The 16408-nt window shown below is 51.8% G+C and overlaps 1 protein-coding gene across 2 annotated transcripts in view; it reads right to left on the bottom strand.

The window, feature by feature from the left end:
* Positions 1–16408, bottom strand: part of ACVR1 (activin A receptor type 1) — a 59280-nt gene that overhangs the window by 38305 nt on the left and 4567 nt on the right. The window contains exon 1 of one of the 2 annotated variants that reach the window (XM_072041006.1): positions 11114–11443. The exons of the other annotated variant lie outside the window; for it this stretch is intronic. The gene's annotated coding sequence lies outside the window, so the exon portion shown is untranslated. Of the gene's footprint in view, positions 1–11113; positions 11444–16408 lie in introns of those variants that run through there. 2 annotated transcript variants of the gene reach the window in all.

Genomic DNA, 16408 nt, shown 5'->3' with positions numbered 1-16408 from the left:
GGCAGACTTGGGTGCTCTTGCTTTGCCAAAATCCAGCAAGATGAAAATTCAGCCCCAAACTGCAGCTGGCACCCACCTGCAAGAGGGCACACATCGGTACACTTCAGCTCAAGGAAGTTCACAAAGGACTGCCACCTCCGAGGCCAGGTGCTCCAAACGGGCTCAGGCTGCAGGCCGTGAGGCACGCACGGTGCTGGCTCCCCTGTCCCGACCTATGCAAAGCCGAGCCCTGACACTGCTGAATGCAAATACAATCCCCAGGAGGCAAACAGCCCGTACAGTGTGAAACACCAGTGAAAAGCACAAGTTCCTTCTTAGCAAGGTACAGCTCTGGATATCCCCATGCACAGCCACTCCCTTCCTTTAAAAAGAAAGATGTAACCACACATGAGAGTAACTTACAGAAATAAAATCCTGCCCAGTCTCCCTGCTGGCATAGGCAATAAGAACACATTTGTTGCCTGTGCTGTCACCCACTGCCTTCAGCTGACATCCCCATTACAGAAACTGTTTCTAACTTGTTGTCCCGTGCTGGGACAACACATGTCACAGTGTCTGGGGAAAAAAAAAAATATCTCAGAGGAAAAAACATCTTACCTAGGCAAAAGAGGGCTAAAAGCACGGAAGCTTTCACTGCCACTTGGAAAGAGGACGGGACAAGCACAAAGCAGGAGCAGCACCAGCAGGTTGGTGAGCGGCTGATGGAGGTGGGTCACGCCAACACCCACTGCTCCAGCAGCAGGGAAGGCAGAGCCAGCCTGTGCCAGGAACGGGCAGATCAGCACAAGGGGCACAGAGAGCCCAAGGCCCGGGCCGGGTCCCCACGCGAGTCTGCTGGGGAGCAGCTGGGATCGCAGCCCTGCGTGGGGGCTGCGGGAGGCACCGGGGAGCAGAGCTCCGCCATTCAGGCGCGCGTCAGATACACCTGGTATTGTTGCTTCTCACGTATTTCAAAAGCCCCCTAAGCACCCTGAGCATTGGACAAAGCTGTCTGATTGTACTACAGGCGTTTTATTGCTGCACAGGCATGATGTGGAGCACGGCTGCTGCTAGAGGGGAGCACTGCCCTCTGCAAGCGCCACGACAAAGGCTACTCTGTAGTGTGCGGTGCAAATTTTCACAGACGTTTTCACTGTTAAACAGTTGAGAATTACAGACAACCCTGGGCACCACTCACTGTGGTGAGGCTGCTCCAAATGCCCACACAAATCGAACCATTTCCATTAACATCTGGCAGCTTAATTTGCACCAGGACCTTGGGCACAAGAGGCAAGAAAGACACCCCCCTTCAGATCTTGTTACCACACAGCGCTTCTCCCACCAGCACCGTTCTTTCTCAGCCAGTATCTGCTGTCAGACCTCAGCACGCAACTTTGAGGGACGTTATAAACTCTCTCCACCCTGAACACAAACCCTGGATTTATGCACAACAGCTGTGCACAAGATCCAAACAAATATTTTCAGCTGAGGAGTGATCAGAAGCTGTTTGTAAAAACTGTTTCCATATCCTTAAAAAAATGCACACTGACAGCTACCTGCTTTTAGCTTATTCGAAGTCAACCTCTTGGAGTCTTGTGCTGCTTGCACCCAGCAGGCAACGCTTTGTAATGGAGATTTTATCCATGCAGCATGTGACAAAGGAGTTCAGGAGAAATGCACTTTCGCAGCTCACGGGCATTTCAGATGCACTCCCAAACACTGCTTACAGCCCGTTCCGGGCGTGTTTGCCTTGACGGGCAGCAGAAACAAGAGGTACGGGCAGAAACTCCAAGCTTAACTCATACCTGCACAGAAGGGGCAGGCACTTCAATGAGATCAAAGTCAGGTTTGAGCCGGGCACGGTTTCACAGCCAGCTGGGACCAGCGTAAGGCAGGGGAGCCAAGGCCGGCCCTGCTCTCGGCTCGCTGCCGTCACCGACCGCGCTCCTGCCCTTCCCTCCAGACTGCAAGGCCACAGGGCCAGCTGCCCATGAGCCCTGCTCACCGCTGTGCTGCCCCAGCACAGCTCATGGCCAGGGACCTGCCCCCAGACCCCAGCACGGGGTGGAGGCAGACAGCTCTCGTGGCAGAGCCATGGGCTGGTTTGGAGTCACTGTGAAAATGCTTCTCGGGTCCCCATGAGAGAAGGAGACCGAAGGGAGCTCTCGGTGATCGCTCCCCAGCTCTCCAAGACAGACAGACTTTGCCCAAAGATAACGATCTGCCAAATAAAGAGACTCCCACAACATCACTCCAGGGCTGTTTGTTTTGTGCTGCTTTTAGGCTGAACCCAGGTTCCGTGCCCGTTGTTCACTTTCCCTTTCCCTTCAGCACCCAGCTGCCTCCTGACCAAGGCCCTGCCGCCAGGCCGCTCTCCTGCTGGCAGGCCCCAGCCTGGGAAGGTGCAAACACCTGAGGAGGGACAAACAGCCGCCCAGAGGGGCCGCGACAGGCTGGAGAAGGGGCCCACGTGAACATGATGAGGTTCAAGCCCAACTTCAGGGTGCTGCACACGGGCCAGGGCAATCCCAGCCGTGAGCACAGACCAGAACTGCGAGAGCAGCCCCGCAGGGAAGGCGCTGGGGGACGAGAAGCTGGACAGGAGCCGGCAGCGTGTGCTCACAGCCCAGACACCAACCGAGTCCTCAGCTGCATCTCCAGAGGGGTGGGCAGCAGGGGAGGGAGGGAGGGGATCGTGCCCCTCTGCTCTGCCCTCATGGGGCACCACGTGGAGTCCTGCATCCAGGGCTGGGGACGCAGCACCAGAAGGGGCTGTGAGAGCAGGGCCAGAGGAGGCTACAGAGATGCTGAGAGGGCTGGAGCACCTCTCCTGCACAGACAGGCTGAGAGAGCTGGGGCTGTCCAGCATACAGGTGAGAAGGCTCTGGGGTGACTTCATTGCAAAAGGGGACTTACAACAAAGATGGAGAGCAGCTTTCTGCTCAGTCAGATAATGACAGAAGGGGGAATGGTTTTAAACTAAAAGGTGAGATTTAGATTAGATGTAAGGGAGAAATCCTTCACTGTATGGGTGGTGAGGCACTGGCACAGGCTGCCCAGAGAGGCTGTGGATGCCCCATCCCCAGAGGTGTTCACAGCCAGGTTGGATGAGGTCCTGGGCAACCTGATCAGTGAAACTCCGTGATCTTTGAGGTCCCTTCCATCCCGAGCCATTCTATGGTTCTATGCTAAATGGGTTCCCTTTAAATGACATTTTGCTCTCGAAAACCTGAAGAACCCTGATCAACTTTGGGAGTTTCAGAACATCAGCATGATGGGTATAGCAAAAGTATCTCTGCACTGCAGCTTCACTATATGGTCAAATGCTTCATCACCACGCTGGACTGAAACCAGGCATTAAAAACACTGCACTTGTGTCAAGTACCTGGCCCTAGAGAAGTCCAAGGCTGTGGCATGGTTTGCGTACACTGCTGTGACACCAAATATTCCCACACAGCCCTCACCTGCACTTTGTTTTTAACTCTTCCAGAGAATGACATTATAATTTCAACATTCTCATTTTCTTGGTGAAGTTGCAGCACAGATAAAAATCAACAACTCTTAAAGTAAGAGCAGGACTTTTAAAGTCTTTTTAGTAACTTTTAACATTAGCAGATCACCTATCAAAAGTTTCTTTCTGAACACCTCAGCCACCATAAAACATTTCTGAAAACAAGTCTTCAGCTCTGGACTCAGCAAGTAAAGTCCTTTCCCCCCCAAAGTCACAGCAGTTTGATCTGTTTGTTCTCCTCCCTTCCACCCCCAAGTTTTAAATACACATCCTCGTCTTGGGCTGTTACCATGTTTTGGTTTATTTTAGTGTAGTAGCCAGGGCCTGATTCTGTAACGTGAGCAGCATTTAATGATCACCTCTCATGCTGGCAAGCCCCGCCAGAAGAAAATGCAGCCTGGATCCTCCAGATGTACTAAGCGGTGTCTCACTGCAGGCCAGTTCTGTTTTCACACATGCAGGGACTTTAAAAGGTGCAAATGCCTTTTATTTTCAGCCTCTGATGTTATCAGGCTGGATCATTTAAGAGCCAAACACCAAGTATGGGAATTCAAGGAATGCACTGGAGCCCTCGCACACTGTGGTCACTCGGTGACCCCTTATCTATTTTGGTGTTTCACCCCCAGTAAGGAACCTCCTCCGACACCAACAGCCCCAGCCGGCCTGCCTGAAAATCTGAACCTCCACCACTACTTTCACACCGTCTGCAATGTCAGCACAGCACTCGCCTTACGACCCTTCGCCCAAGCACCCTAACCAGAATGAAACTCAGGGTATTTTGACACAATTCAGCTGAAAAATATATGGGGTTTTAATCCATTTAATTGCTCTGGCAGAATAACTGCAGCAAGACCCAGCAAACTGAGACGTTCACTTGCACAAAGCCACCAGTCCCACAAAACCCAGCAGGACATCAGGGCACCCACAGCCAGACCAAGCGGGACGGCCCCGCTGGGAGCAGGGGAGGGCTGCGGGCAGCGAGCCCCGATGCACTGCGTGGCAGCTCCGCAGGAGCAATGGGCTGCTGCTGGCATGGAAGGCTAAGGGACGTGAAAGAGTCAGGTGGCTGCTCTGCACACACTTTAAAGCTTAACTACGCCAAGATATCAGCGAGCCAAAGGAAGCCAAATACAAATTAAGGAAATATTTTTAGAGCAATCAGCCCGGGAACAGAAGTTCCTACCGCTCCGCCGGCACGTGTCGCTGAGCAGCCCTTTGTCTCGTCAGCTTCTTTCATTAACTGTTACTTCTGGAGTCCAAAAAGCTGAATGCAATTAGCAGGCCAGAACGGAGGAAACACCCTGCTACATGAGAAAGCAGAATTCTTCAGAGATTATATTACACCACCGCGGCGTTTTAGCAATATTGTTCCACAATTTGGCCTTGCCTGTTTGGACAGGCCAGAGCCATTTTCTCCTGCTCTTCAGCACAAAGTACAGAGATCAGATTACACCAGGGGCACGGTGGGCCATCCTCCTGCTTCACAGCACAGCCGTACCAGGGACGTGCACCAGCACAAAGACCACCTCAGCTTCTGCCCCAGCCCCTCTTCTGCTTCCAGGGACATTGTACGAGCAGGACAACACCTCACAGAGGCGCACAGAGCATCTGTACATCTAGGAACGTGACACTGGGGGCCAACCATCATTTCACAAGGACCCCACTCAAAGATGAGCTGACGGAACTCGTAGCGAACAGCTTTCTTCTTCTCCCCATCTTAGAGCTCTCCGACGAGACCCCTGTCCCCCCCGAGGGGTGACACTAACCTGGCTACAGATGATCTTACTGCTGACCTTCACACCAGCTTCTCCCTTTGCTCAGCACGACTCCACCTTGCTCCTTTCCCCTTGCTCCGCTCCTGCTGCCTCAGTGCACCCTGGAAGCCATCCTCCTTTCTCACCCACGGTTCCACAAGGCTCTGCAACCTCCACCATGTCTCCATCTGTTCCTCTCTGGTCTCACCTGTGCCAGCCTTGCCTGCAAACATGAACCCTGCCACCATCCAGAGCTGTATGCCAAGAGAGCTTGACTTGTTCCCTCCACCAGGCCTTTCCTTCTTTCCAAATTACTATCCCCTGACATTCCCTAATTACCATTTTAGCCACACTCTTCTTGATCTCCCAGGCAAACATCTCTGTCCCTCCTGGTAAAAGGAGTTATCTTTTCACAGTCCCAACAGACGTCCATCATTGCCGCAGTGCCCAACCCTCAGTCTAGTAATCGGGCATCTTGTCACAGCTCCCTACCACTAACTTATTCGAAATATCTGCAGTTCTGACTCCTCTTACCAGAGCTCTGTGCGATGTCTTCCCTTTTCAGCTATTTAGCTGTAAGCTTTCAAATTCATGCATCCCACACGGCCTTGCCGAACCTGACTGTACTTGTGTATTTTCAGAGAACTGCTCCATACATTTACTCCGACTTTCATTTTAATTGCTGTTAAGAGATGCCAGAAGTAATCAATCAAATTACTATTCACCAGCTAAATTACTGTGACTGACCTTGCACATACTTCTAGCTGCAAGCCTGGAGTAAAGTGGGAGCTGAATTTCTCTTCAGAGGCAAGCGCAGCACTGGATTTCTGAATGAAAGGCCGTCAAGGAGTCACTCATCTGTGATCACACAAACCGAGCTGTGCTCTCGTGATCAAAGCGAGCTTGTAACATACAGCCACTGGCAATTCCCAGGGCTCAAAATCTCAGCACAGAGGGTCCGACCACGATCGCTGTAATGGACTGAATACAGGTCAGGGAGAACCTTCACCCTGTGCTTCAGAGAGGCAGTGCCCAGGTCTGCTCTGAGTCGAGAGCTCACCTCACTGAATGGGCGCGATGGGTTAGGAGACCATTCCGAATCCAGTACGAGGGAAGCATCTTTCACACAGTGTGGCCACAGAACTTTTTTCCCCCAGTGTCAAGAAGAATTCAGCATAAATCCATTGTTCTCAGAGATAAGTACACGAGTTACAGGAGTGAATACAGAAAAACTTCCAAGCAAACTGCTCCCGTAAGAAGAGCATTTCCGAAGCTACAATGAACTAGATTTTGGATGCCCTGGATAGTTACTCTGTCAGCCCCCCAGCGCAGCTGGTAATATCGATGAAGAGGTCCAACAATCAGTGCCAGAAGGTTTCCATCTCCTTAGGTCTGTGGAAATGCAAAGGATGGGTCAAGCCAGTCATCAGCAAGGCCAGACCTACCTCCACGGGAACCCACCCGCTTTGCACCCATCTCCCGGCCATAAAACAGGCAGTTTCACACTGCAAGGCTTCCCACTCAAAGCAAAAGCAGAGAGGTCTCAGGTTCCCAGCAGCACGGTGTGGCTGCGAGAGCTCTGCGGGCTGCAGAACAGGGCTGTGAGGTGAGGCGCCTGCCTGCGAGCGTGCGCTTCTGCCAGGAACCATCCCAGCTTAGCTGGACTAGACGCTACGGAAACCACAACAAAATGGACTGAGGGATCTGAAGCTATTCTCAGAAAATAGGCCAGACCGGGCACGAAAACATCTGGGCTTGGCTTGAATCACGAACCACATGAGCGAGACACCCCACCGCTGCCTCCGGGCAGCCAAGCGCAGGAATGCAGAGCCGCACAGAGGCAGACGGCACAGCCTCCCAGACCAGGCAGCCTTGCCGCATCTTCCACATCTCCTGCAAACGTTTGCAACAGCCTGCCTATTCTGAAGCACCTCCTGCATCCCACTCCTTTGGGTTTCCAAGGACAGAGCTCCTGCGGCACCAGGCAGCGCTTGCACCGTCACAGACATCCTGCTAACCGGCTCCAGGCACTGACCCCTACTGCTGGGGCAAAACCAAGGCAAAATGGGCTAAATCGCCATGATCCGAGCCTGTTAACGCACGCACCCAGCTGGCTAGGACCGCACGCACACCAGCCGTCTGCGAGGCTTACCGACACACAGCAGGTCCTCCACACCCAGCAGCGCACAAAAACAAGCCCTTGTCTCAGCAAAGTACGCGAGCTGTGACGTGGACGAGTCATCCCGATCCCGAGCGGCAAACACAGACATGACTTCAGACACCTCTGTAACGCCGGTGAGTCAGCGAGCGCACCAGCAGCTCCAGCTCTGTGGGACTGAACAGCTGCAGTCACCTCGGCACCCCTACGGTGGCTGCTCACCGAGGTGAAAAAGGCTGGCGGACGTCTGAACCACACTCAGACGACAGGGGAAGCTGCCCACTGGCCAGAAACTTCTATTTTCTAGTCTCAGCAATGGATTTTTTTTAATTATTATTTTTCCTAAGGAAGAAATTAGCAGAACTGGAGCAGCCATTTAAGAAGCACACTGCTCGTACATTTTCAAAGTAAGCATGATGGGAGCAGCGAGCCAGGAAGACGGGGGACACACGTTTATGTACTTACCCCAGAGCACGGAGAGCCAGCAGAGCACCACACACAAGCGGCAGCCAGCACAGGAGGCTGCATTCCTGGCTGCTGGCTGAGCCCAGTGAACATCCCAGCAGCTCTGCTCAGCACAGCTCGAGGCTGGTGCCGCTGCTGGGAGCTGCACGGCCAGCACCCGGCACCTTCGTGCCCCTGAAGGAGCCCAGCACACGCGGGCCCAAACCACCCCACACCTCACAGAGCACTTCCAAACCCACACGGGTGCCCCAAGACGGGGCGGATGCCACAGGGGCCGTGAGCCCAGCCGCCCCCAAAAACGTATGCAAAGTCCAGATTTACTGTGGTCGCCTCCCCCCGGCCCCCCGCACTCCCTGTGCCTCACGCTGCAGGAGCTGAGCGGGCAGGACCGAGGCGTGTTGGCAGGGGAGAAGGAAGGGGACCGAGAATTAACTTTTAACTGGGGAAAAACAAGAGCCACACACCCTAACGAACCCCACTGCCACCAAGCAAGTTAATGTTTAGTGTCCCTTTAATAGTCCAGTCTCCGCAGCTGTCTCCTCTCCCAGTTGGCACGGAGCACTGCCAATCTGGGACTTATTTCCAGCGAGGACAGCATTGTTTTATTGGCTACTTAGGCAGCGCATGCCCCATTAATGGCGTTTTTATCTCTCCATTTTCCTGTCAGTGCAGAACCAGCCAGTCTGACTCTGTTAACATTAAGAATGCTTTTTTTTTCCCTCCATTCACTATCTCCAAGCCAAAACAACATCTGGAACTTCAGCTTGCCGCACAAAGAAGGGAGACAGATTAAAACTGGAAAAAGCTACACATCAGTTTCCAGAGCATTACATGGTTCTGCTTTTATCCAAGTTTCCCATATGTACCTCCCAAAACAGCCCTGCTGGGAGGAAAGAAAAAGTCCCTCACGCAGACAGCAGAGCGTAAAACCTTTTCCACTTCAAAATAACCTCAAGAAGGATTATCAGAAAAATAACAGGAACAGAACTGATACGAAAGTTTAGAGTAAGAATTTACCATAGCTCTTTAAACAAAAGGAAGGTGACATACCGGTGACCTAGAGAAGGAAATTAAACAAAGAAATACTGCTGCTGCGTGTTACTTGATAAAGTAATGGAAAAAGGACTGGCGCCATGGCAGCATACATGCGTGTCCCACTCAGGCGACACTGGAGACAGCTGCCCGGAGCAGTGTGCTTGTGCTGAGCGCACCGTCAGGGGGCACGGAAATCAATACAGGGAGAGGAGAGCACAGCAAGCCGGGCTGCAGACACGCTCAGGAGCCAAGCGTGTACCAACTAGCACCAGCCTTCTCTGGGGGAAGACGTGCCAAACACACACAGACGAGTTTTTCCAACATGTATTTAACTCTCGGTAGGTAATTAGCAGCAGCCACGGCTGCTGGTTACTCTCTAACCAGGCGGCGCACCGAGGACCAGGGACTCGCGGCATGGGCCGGGCTCCCTGCAGCAGCAGCAGGCTGGGGGGGCTCGCGGGGCAGCACTCACCCCGAGCCGGAGGGGCTGTGGCAGCTGCCTCCAGCCACCAGCAGCACCGTCCTGATGGCAGGACCCTGGCAGGACCCCAACACCCGGCCCCACCGATGGGTGCACCGGGCAGTGCTTCCTCCTCTCCCCTTCCTGCTCAGCAGCGGGTGCAATGGGGGCAGGCTGAGCGCAGGGCTCCGCGAGGAACGGGCTGCAGGAGGCTGCCGTGCTGCTGAGGCACCGCCAAAGCCCGTGTTTTTTCCAGCTGACAATCACATCAAGCGAATGTGAATGACCAAAGCAGGCCAGAGTATGCAGTTTCAGGAACAAACACAATATATGCTGGGAACTTCTACATCCAGCGGAGTTTTAACGTAACGCTGAGTAGAAACCAACTAACACAGCTCCTTGTGGGCAGTGACGGGATGGGTCCCGTTCGGCCAGGGGCAGGACAGAGTGCTGACCGCTGCTCCGCGCTGCCATTTTAGCAGGAGCCCACAGCAACCAGATCAGCTTCCAACAGCCACCTCCTGCCAACTGCAGCCCACTTCGGGAAGCAGCGACAGCAGGCGCTCAGTGCCGCTCTGTTATTTGACAATTTGTGCTCGTGAGAGCAGCCATCCCTGCCCAGCTGTGGGACAGGCATTTACCTCGTGTTTGTGCGGTATTTGCCACGGATGTGGATAAGACTGCACTCATTTGGTCAAAGCTCTAGCACATCTTACTGTTCTCTGATGGAGGGGACTTCTTTTTTGTCCTGCCAGCATTTTTCAGAAAAGATCAAGTAATATTTCTCAGAATCCCAGAAGAAAAATAATCAAGACCATGGCTAGCTGAGTTTGAAACTCACAAACCACTACAGCATCAAGTTCTTTGTCGCTCAGATTTGTTTTCCATGAATAACCATTTACACAATCAAATAAAACCTCTCTGCATAGAATTTTCCTGAATAAAAAGAACATTGCAGCATTTTCCTAACACCTAACAGGACACTAAACCAAAATTCAGATGGCTACAAAAACGACATGGCATGAACCATCTAACCAAGAAAAAGCACTTTGACTTCTCTCATTCCATGCTTTGTCACCGTGATCATTTTCACTCACTTCAAGACTTTCAAAGGGATCATTTTCACCCCATTTTCTGGAAACTCCCCTATCCTGACCTTTTCATTTGCCTTCCAATACACAGACACCCCTTTCGGTCACCTCCTTCCACACCACTCCAACTCACATATACGACATCGCAGATGATTTTCAGCTTGCTTACAAAAGGTTTAGCCTGAACTTGTGTCAACGTCCAAGGAAGAAGTTCAGGGTGCCTGAAGCACGTCCTCCTCCAGCTGTGTGACAGACAGCAGCTTGGGGCCTGGGGTGGGATCTCATTCAGGGCACTTCAGGAGAAGGCTAAGGAGAGAGAACTGAGTTCCTCCTCCACCCTCACACTTTTTTAGGGGGGTTAAAATAGCTTTTATAACCTCATGCAATGCACAATCTGACAGCTTTCCATAGCCGAGTTCAACACCCTTTGTTCTTTCTCCTTATCACCGTCAGAAGAGCGCAGCCCCGGTGCCAGTCAGTTGGGATCTCTAGCTATGACCCCAAGCGTTTAACGATGCAGCATCCGGGTTCTGATGAAGGCAAATGTTGGTGGACACAGGTTAATGCTGGTTTGGAGACTTAAAAAACACTGCTGCAAGAAACGTAATTCTTAATAACAGATCTTTAAATAACAGCCCTTTACAAGGGATGACTTCTTACCTGCAGCTGTTCAGAGGGACCTGGAACTGTGCATTACCTTCCAGCTGTCCTCTTCAAGCAGTGATTAAGCCATACATCTCATTTCTGCACTTTGTCTTCTCTCATTAAAGTCCAGCAACTGCCGTATCCCTGCATGACTGGGGGCAGACAGCCTCGCATCAGGCCCACACGGGAGCCACAGAGCAGAAGGCAGTTCTGGCCTGCAAACCCCAGAGAGCTCTGAGCAAAGGCTCTGCTCCAGTCACATCAGCACAGCCTTGGTTCCCCCGGCACCAGCTGCACAAAAAAGGGCAAAAGCTGCCCAAAAGATCCAGCTGCCACCACAGTGCTACGGGGCAGCAGCAACGCCAGCTCTGAGCCACCGCACCAAACCCAGCACCGCTGAGGCTCCCACCAGCAGGGCTGCAAAGAAACCCAACAGCTTCAAAGCACTTTTGTGGTGAGCTTCCTGCGGCAGAGTTGCCAAACGAGCAGCGCTGGGGAGGGGCGATTTGTACAAGCCAGGGATCTTTGCAGGTCTGTACTGCTCCACAGGTAAAAACAATCCCTGGCCACCTGAAAATCCAGCCAGTCTACACGAGCTGCCTCCGGCAAGCAGCGCTGCCCAGAATTATTTTAGCACCATACGGAGCATTTCCATCCTTCCTAGGCTGCTCCAGCTCTCCGCAGCACGACGCCGGGGCGGTGCTACGCCACGCTGGCTTTCCAGAAGCTCCTCCTAGGCTGGTAAAGCTCCCCGTGGTACTGCCACACTCCTCCAGGACTTCATCCCATCTCATCCCTGTCTCCTCCCTCAAACTCAATCTTGTTCTGAGAAATGCATAAATATCAGTAAGTCATTATTTCAAAGCACTGCATAACCCCAGCCCCCCTCCTCAGCTGGCACTCTGCATAAACCCGCACCCATCCAGCACCCGGTAAGCCACACTCCTCGTTCTGCAGCAGCCACTTGGCTTGAACACAGGATTCTGCACCCAGGACAGATGCACAGGACGGAGGTTTCCTTTGGCTACCACTGGGAAAAAGGTAGCTACAGAAAGCCAAAATGTAGCATCCTGAGTAACTGTGCTAGCATAATGGTTTGAAGAAAAGCTATGCAAAATTCAAGGTCAAAAAACACTGTTTGGAATTGTACTTGGTTTTCTCGAGTTTCCCAAATAGCATGCTGTCTGCTGAGACGGGCTGTGCATTTCAGGCTTGGTACGCATCTGATCACCGTTCAGCCTGGAGGTGCTTACATGGATTTAAGTTACTGAGTTAAGTCACAACTTCAGTAATTGATTTTACATCTGGCTTTCCACTTATATTTTGTTCTTCTCTGACAAAAAGTTCATTACTGTTTAACATAAGCGAACATATTGATAATACTCACTACAGACATTAAAGGCCACTTCCCATGCAAAAGACAACCTTGTTACAGCTGAGGGGACAGAAGGCAAGAACACGGCTCTTTACTGGCAGCATGCTGTGCTGGCGGGCAGCAACGGGCAGGGGCAGGCCCTGAAGGTGCTTCCCCAACCAACAGTTCGAGCAAAAGGGACTCGAGAAGTGCACGGGGCAAGAGGCAGCAGAAAAGGACGAGCACGTTGCAGAGGAGGTACACAGCACGGGAGGGAGCAGGACCCACAGAGCAGCCCAAGTCACAGCTGCTCAGGGCAGCCTGCTTTGCACTGCCCCGTGTACACCTCACACACCGCCCAGCACAGCCCCACACCTCCGCCCGAATGCCCAGACCTCTGGTTTCTAGGACTTACAGCTTACATTTTACTGTAAGAGGCAGCGATGCAGGAGAGTAAGTTACCAAAATTGCAATGAGAACACTTCAAAAATCTGATCTGTGCTGGAAAAGGAGGAGTTGTGCAAGCCGAAGATGAGCGAGGCTGCTGCGGGTGCACGGGATGCAGGGCAGCACACCTACAGCCAGCAGGAACCGAGCCCACCCTGCTGCTGGCACTGCCAGCACTCCACACAGCCTGTCTGTGTGCCACAATGGCCTGTCGGGATCAGAACATCAGCAGTCTCCCTTACACATTTAGATACTTAAATATTTCTTTGGCCTCTCAGGAAATTGATGGAACACTATGTAAGGAAACCCATTTCACCTTTATTACAAAGGAAAAGGCACAAACCCCGGTTAGCTGTACAATCCTCGACTCTCCCCTTGCCGTTGGCTTGCTTATTGACACAGCAGCTGCTGTAGTCCTCTTGAACAATAATCATTAACCAAGGGAGGACTCACTTTTTTCTTCAGTTCTTTGAACAAAAGATAATTGCATAATCTGCTGCAACCCCAGGAACAATTTGGGTAAGAACTAGGAGCTGCAGCAACTTGTCAATTAATACATTTAAACAGACACCTTGTTTACCCAGTTGTGATCGGTAAATTGAGAGCATTAAATCAGACGTTTCTGGCTTTCTTGACATCCATTTCTGGATTAACGTGCCATTGTGAACTGAATTCAGTACATCCTCCCCTGGAAGTTCCAGCAGTGCCAGAAGAGCACACACAAACCACTCACAGGTGCCAGCATCTTCCTGCAGAGCCTGCAGCACAATACAAAGAACAAGAAAACTCCCAGTGCAAAACTAAGCCCGAGCACAAAACTAAAGAATGACCCGAGTCTGGGCTCTTGCTGTAAGAAGGCACCACCTGCAGAAGGGGACTTTTAGGGAAACTGTTCTCAGAGCACCTTCAAGAGCTAAGGCTAGGAGGCACATTTGCAGCATGCAACGTGTTTACACACCAGCTCTTACAAACACAACCCGGTAATTTTCAGGAGAATCCTTCCCTTCACACACAGCCAGACACCTGTGAAACCAGCACAGGATCCAGCATTGCAGAAGGCCTAACAGCTTTCTTTTTGGGAAGAGTATTTCAGAACTTTTTGGGGAAAAAAAAAAAAATGTCATGCCCTTTTCCACTCTTGGCACACCAAAACCTCAAAGGTTTCCCTTTGCAGCTCAGTGTTGATGTCTCTCTGGTGTTGGTTTTATTTTCTCCATACTCACACCGGTGAGTGTTTCAGAAGAGACCCTTCCCCATGCAGCCTCTGGGCCATGACGGGCCCCCCGCCGATGCCAAGCCCCAAGGAGGGGCCTCGCTTTGTTTGGCTCTCAACTGTCTTCAGGCCTGAAGAAGGGCACTTGCTTCTCCTTCCAGTTTGTCCCATCCCAGCCAAGGAAGACCGTAAATCTGCTTCCTGCCCCTGCCCTGGCCTATGAGGGAAGCAGCCATCGGGTGCCAGGAGCCTGGGCAGAGGAACACGTGCTGGGAACGCTGCAGCCCTGCCGAAGGTGCCCGATAAAGGCTCACCTACCAAGGGAGGAGCAGGGATGGTTCTCTAGCTGGCATTTCGTGGCCTTCGATGCTCCCGGTTACATGCAAGAGGGTCTTTTGAGAATACAGAGCACCTGCATGGGGAGCCGAACCAATGTAATTATAACAGGCCTACACAGCAAGGTTTCACACATCCCCAGACCAGAGACAAAGTGAGCCTTACCCCTGGCAGAGCCTTTGTTAAAGGAGGCAGAAAACTGCACTGCAGGCTCAAGCGCCAACTGCTCACCACAGACTGTGTGAGAAAGCTGCCTGCCTCTACAAGTGGGCTTGGGCTCACGGCTCACAGGGGCACAGCGCTTCGCCCATCCCAACTGGGAAGCAAAACTCCCTCAGTCACGGACATTACTCACAGCAGAGTCCAACAAATATTGCAGTGTCTGAACAACATCCAGGACCAGAACCTTAACTAAGGTGAAAACTTTGCCCACTCATAAAAAAGCCATTTTTGCACACGGCATGGGAATACCATGTTTCTTTCAAACAACTGTACTTTAATGGAGCTTCAGTTTATTTCCATAATCTAAAACTAGTCATATTGATGCACGCATTCTTCGAAATACTGTGTGTGAGAGATGAGGGACACGGACAGGGGAAAGGTCTCAGCAGCTTCAGATCTGAGAACAGGTTTCGCAGAACAATTACTGCAAGGGCTGCTCCAGAGGTAAGGACACGAGTCTTACCTGTGTGCGAGGTGCCTACTCAAGGCTGAAAAACACCTTATTGTGTAGGCAAGCCGGAACAAGTTATTCATTTAGGTTATTCTCTGCTAAAGGCTGATGCAAACACGCGGGTCCACAAACACACACAAAAGTGTCTACGTGGCACTTCTGGCACATTTGCAAAGGCTTAATTGACAATCAACTAATTTGAGGTTAAAAGAGATAGCAAAGCAAAGCCAAGGAGGTGTGGAAGAAACGTTAAGGAGCGCACGGTCCTGACAACACGAGCCATGAGCACAGACACGGAGGAGAGACCAAGCCACGACATCTGGAAGAGGGGAAGCCGCCGGCCACACCGCGAGCCGTGCTTCACCTGTGCCACACGTGCATGGTGCAGGGCCGGGCTGCATAACCCCGGCTCCTCGGCAGGCCTGTGAGAGGAGCTGCCGCTCCCCGGGGACACGAAGCACCATGTGTGTCCCTTCCCGGGCTCGAGCTCCACCAAGCACCTCTCTGTGATGCGCACAGGTTCTGCCATTCAGTCCAAAAACACGGGTCAAGCAGAATAAAAGTTGCTTAGATCAGTGTCCGATAATTAGGAAGGAACATCTGGAACAAAATGTGACTGTTTTCCAACCATTTACTGTACTCTTCTACTGTAACCGCATCTGTGAAAAGCGCGTCCCTCCCTTTTTTCCTCTTTCCAAGAGACCAAGCGTCGGCACTGTTTTCATGAGCTACCAGTACATCTACATTCTTTTCATCATTTCACTTGAGCCAGGTTAAAAAACTCAAGATAGCTTTTTTAAATGTAATCTCAGTTCCTTTTAAGTGGCTATGATTTAGCTGATTTAATACAAATTGCAGTGCACTAGTCTGGGTAAATCTTTCCACTCTGACAGCAGAGGACAGGGAGCCAGGCGTTACAACGCCCCGGGACGGACAGCCACATAAATACCCCGCCAGGTCACCCCACGGCCCAGGGTTTGTCCAGTCCTTGCCATCAAGAGGCCGGCGTCTCAGCAGGCTGCTGCACTGAGCTCCAGCTTCACCTGAGCATCAGAAAGGAGCCACTTGCTAACAGGTGAGCAGCAAGGAGCACATCACACCTAGCGAAGGCGAGAGGCTCAACATGCAACTCAGACACGACTCTTACCGATAATCAACAGCCTGCACATGCCAACTATCTTCCTCCAACCTAACACGATGCAATTAATTCACTCTCTCTTAAACCAAACCCTCATCTTTTCATTTTATTTCTCTTTTAAGATTCCGCCTTAAAATGACTTAATTGTT

The sequence above is a fragment of the Anas platyrhynchos genome, chromosome 7 (genome assembly GCF_047663525.1).
Source record: "Anas platyrhynchos isolate ZD024472 breed Pekin duck chromosome 7, IASCAAS_PekinDuck_T2T, whole genome shotgun sequence".
In the NCBI taxonomy this organism is placed as follows: Eukaryota; Metazoa; Chordata; class Aves; order Anseriformes; family Anatidae; genus Anas; species Anas platyrhynchos.
The sequence above is the reverse complement of the archived record's forward strand: the minus strand, read 5'-3'. Positions and strand labels throughout refer to the sequence as shown.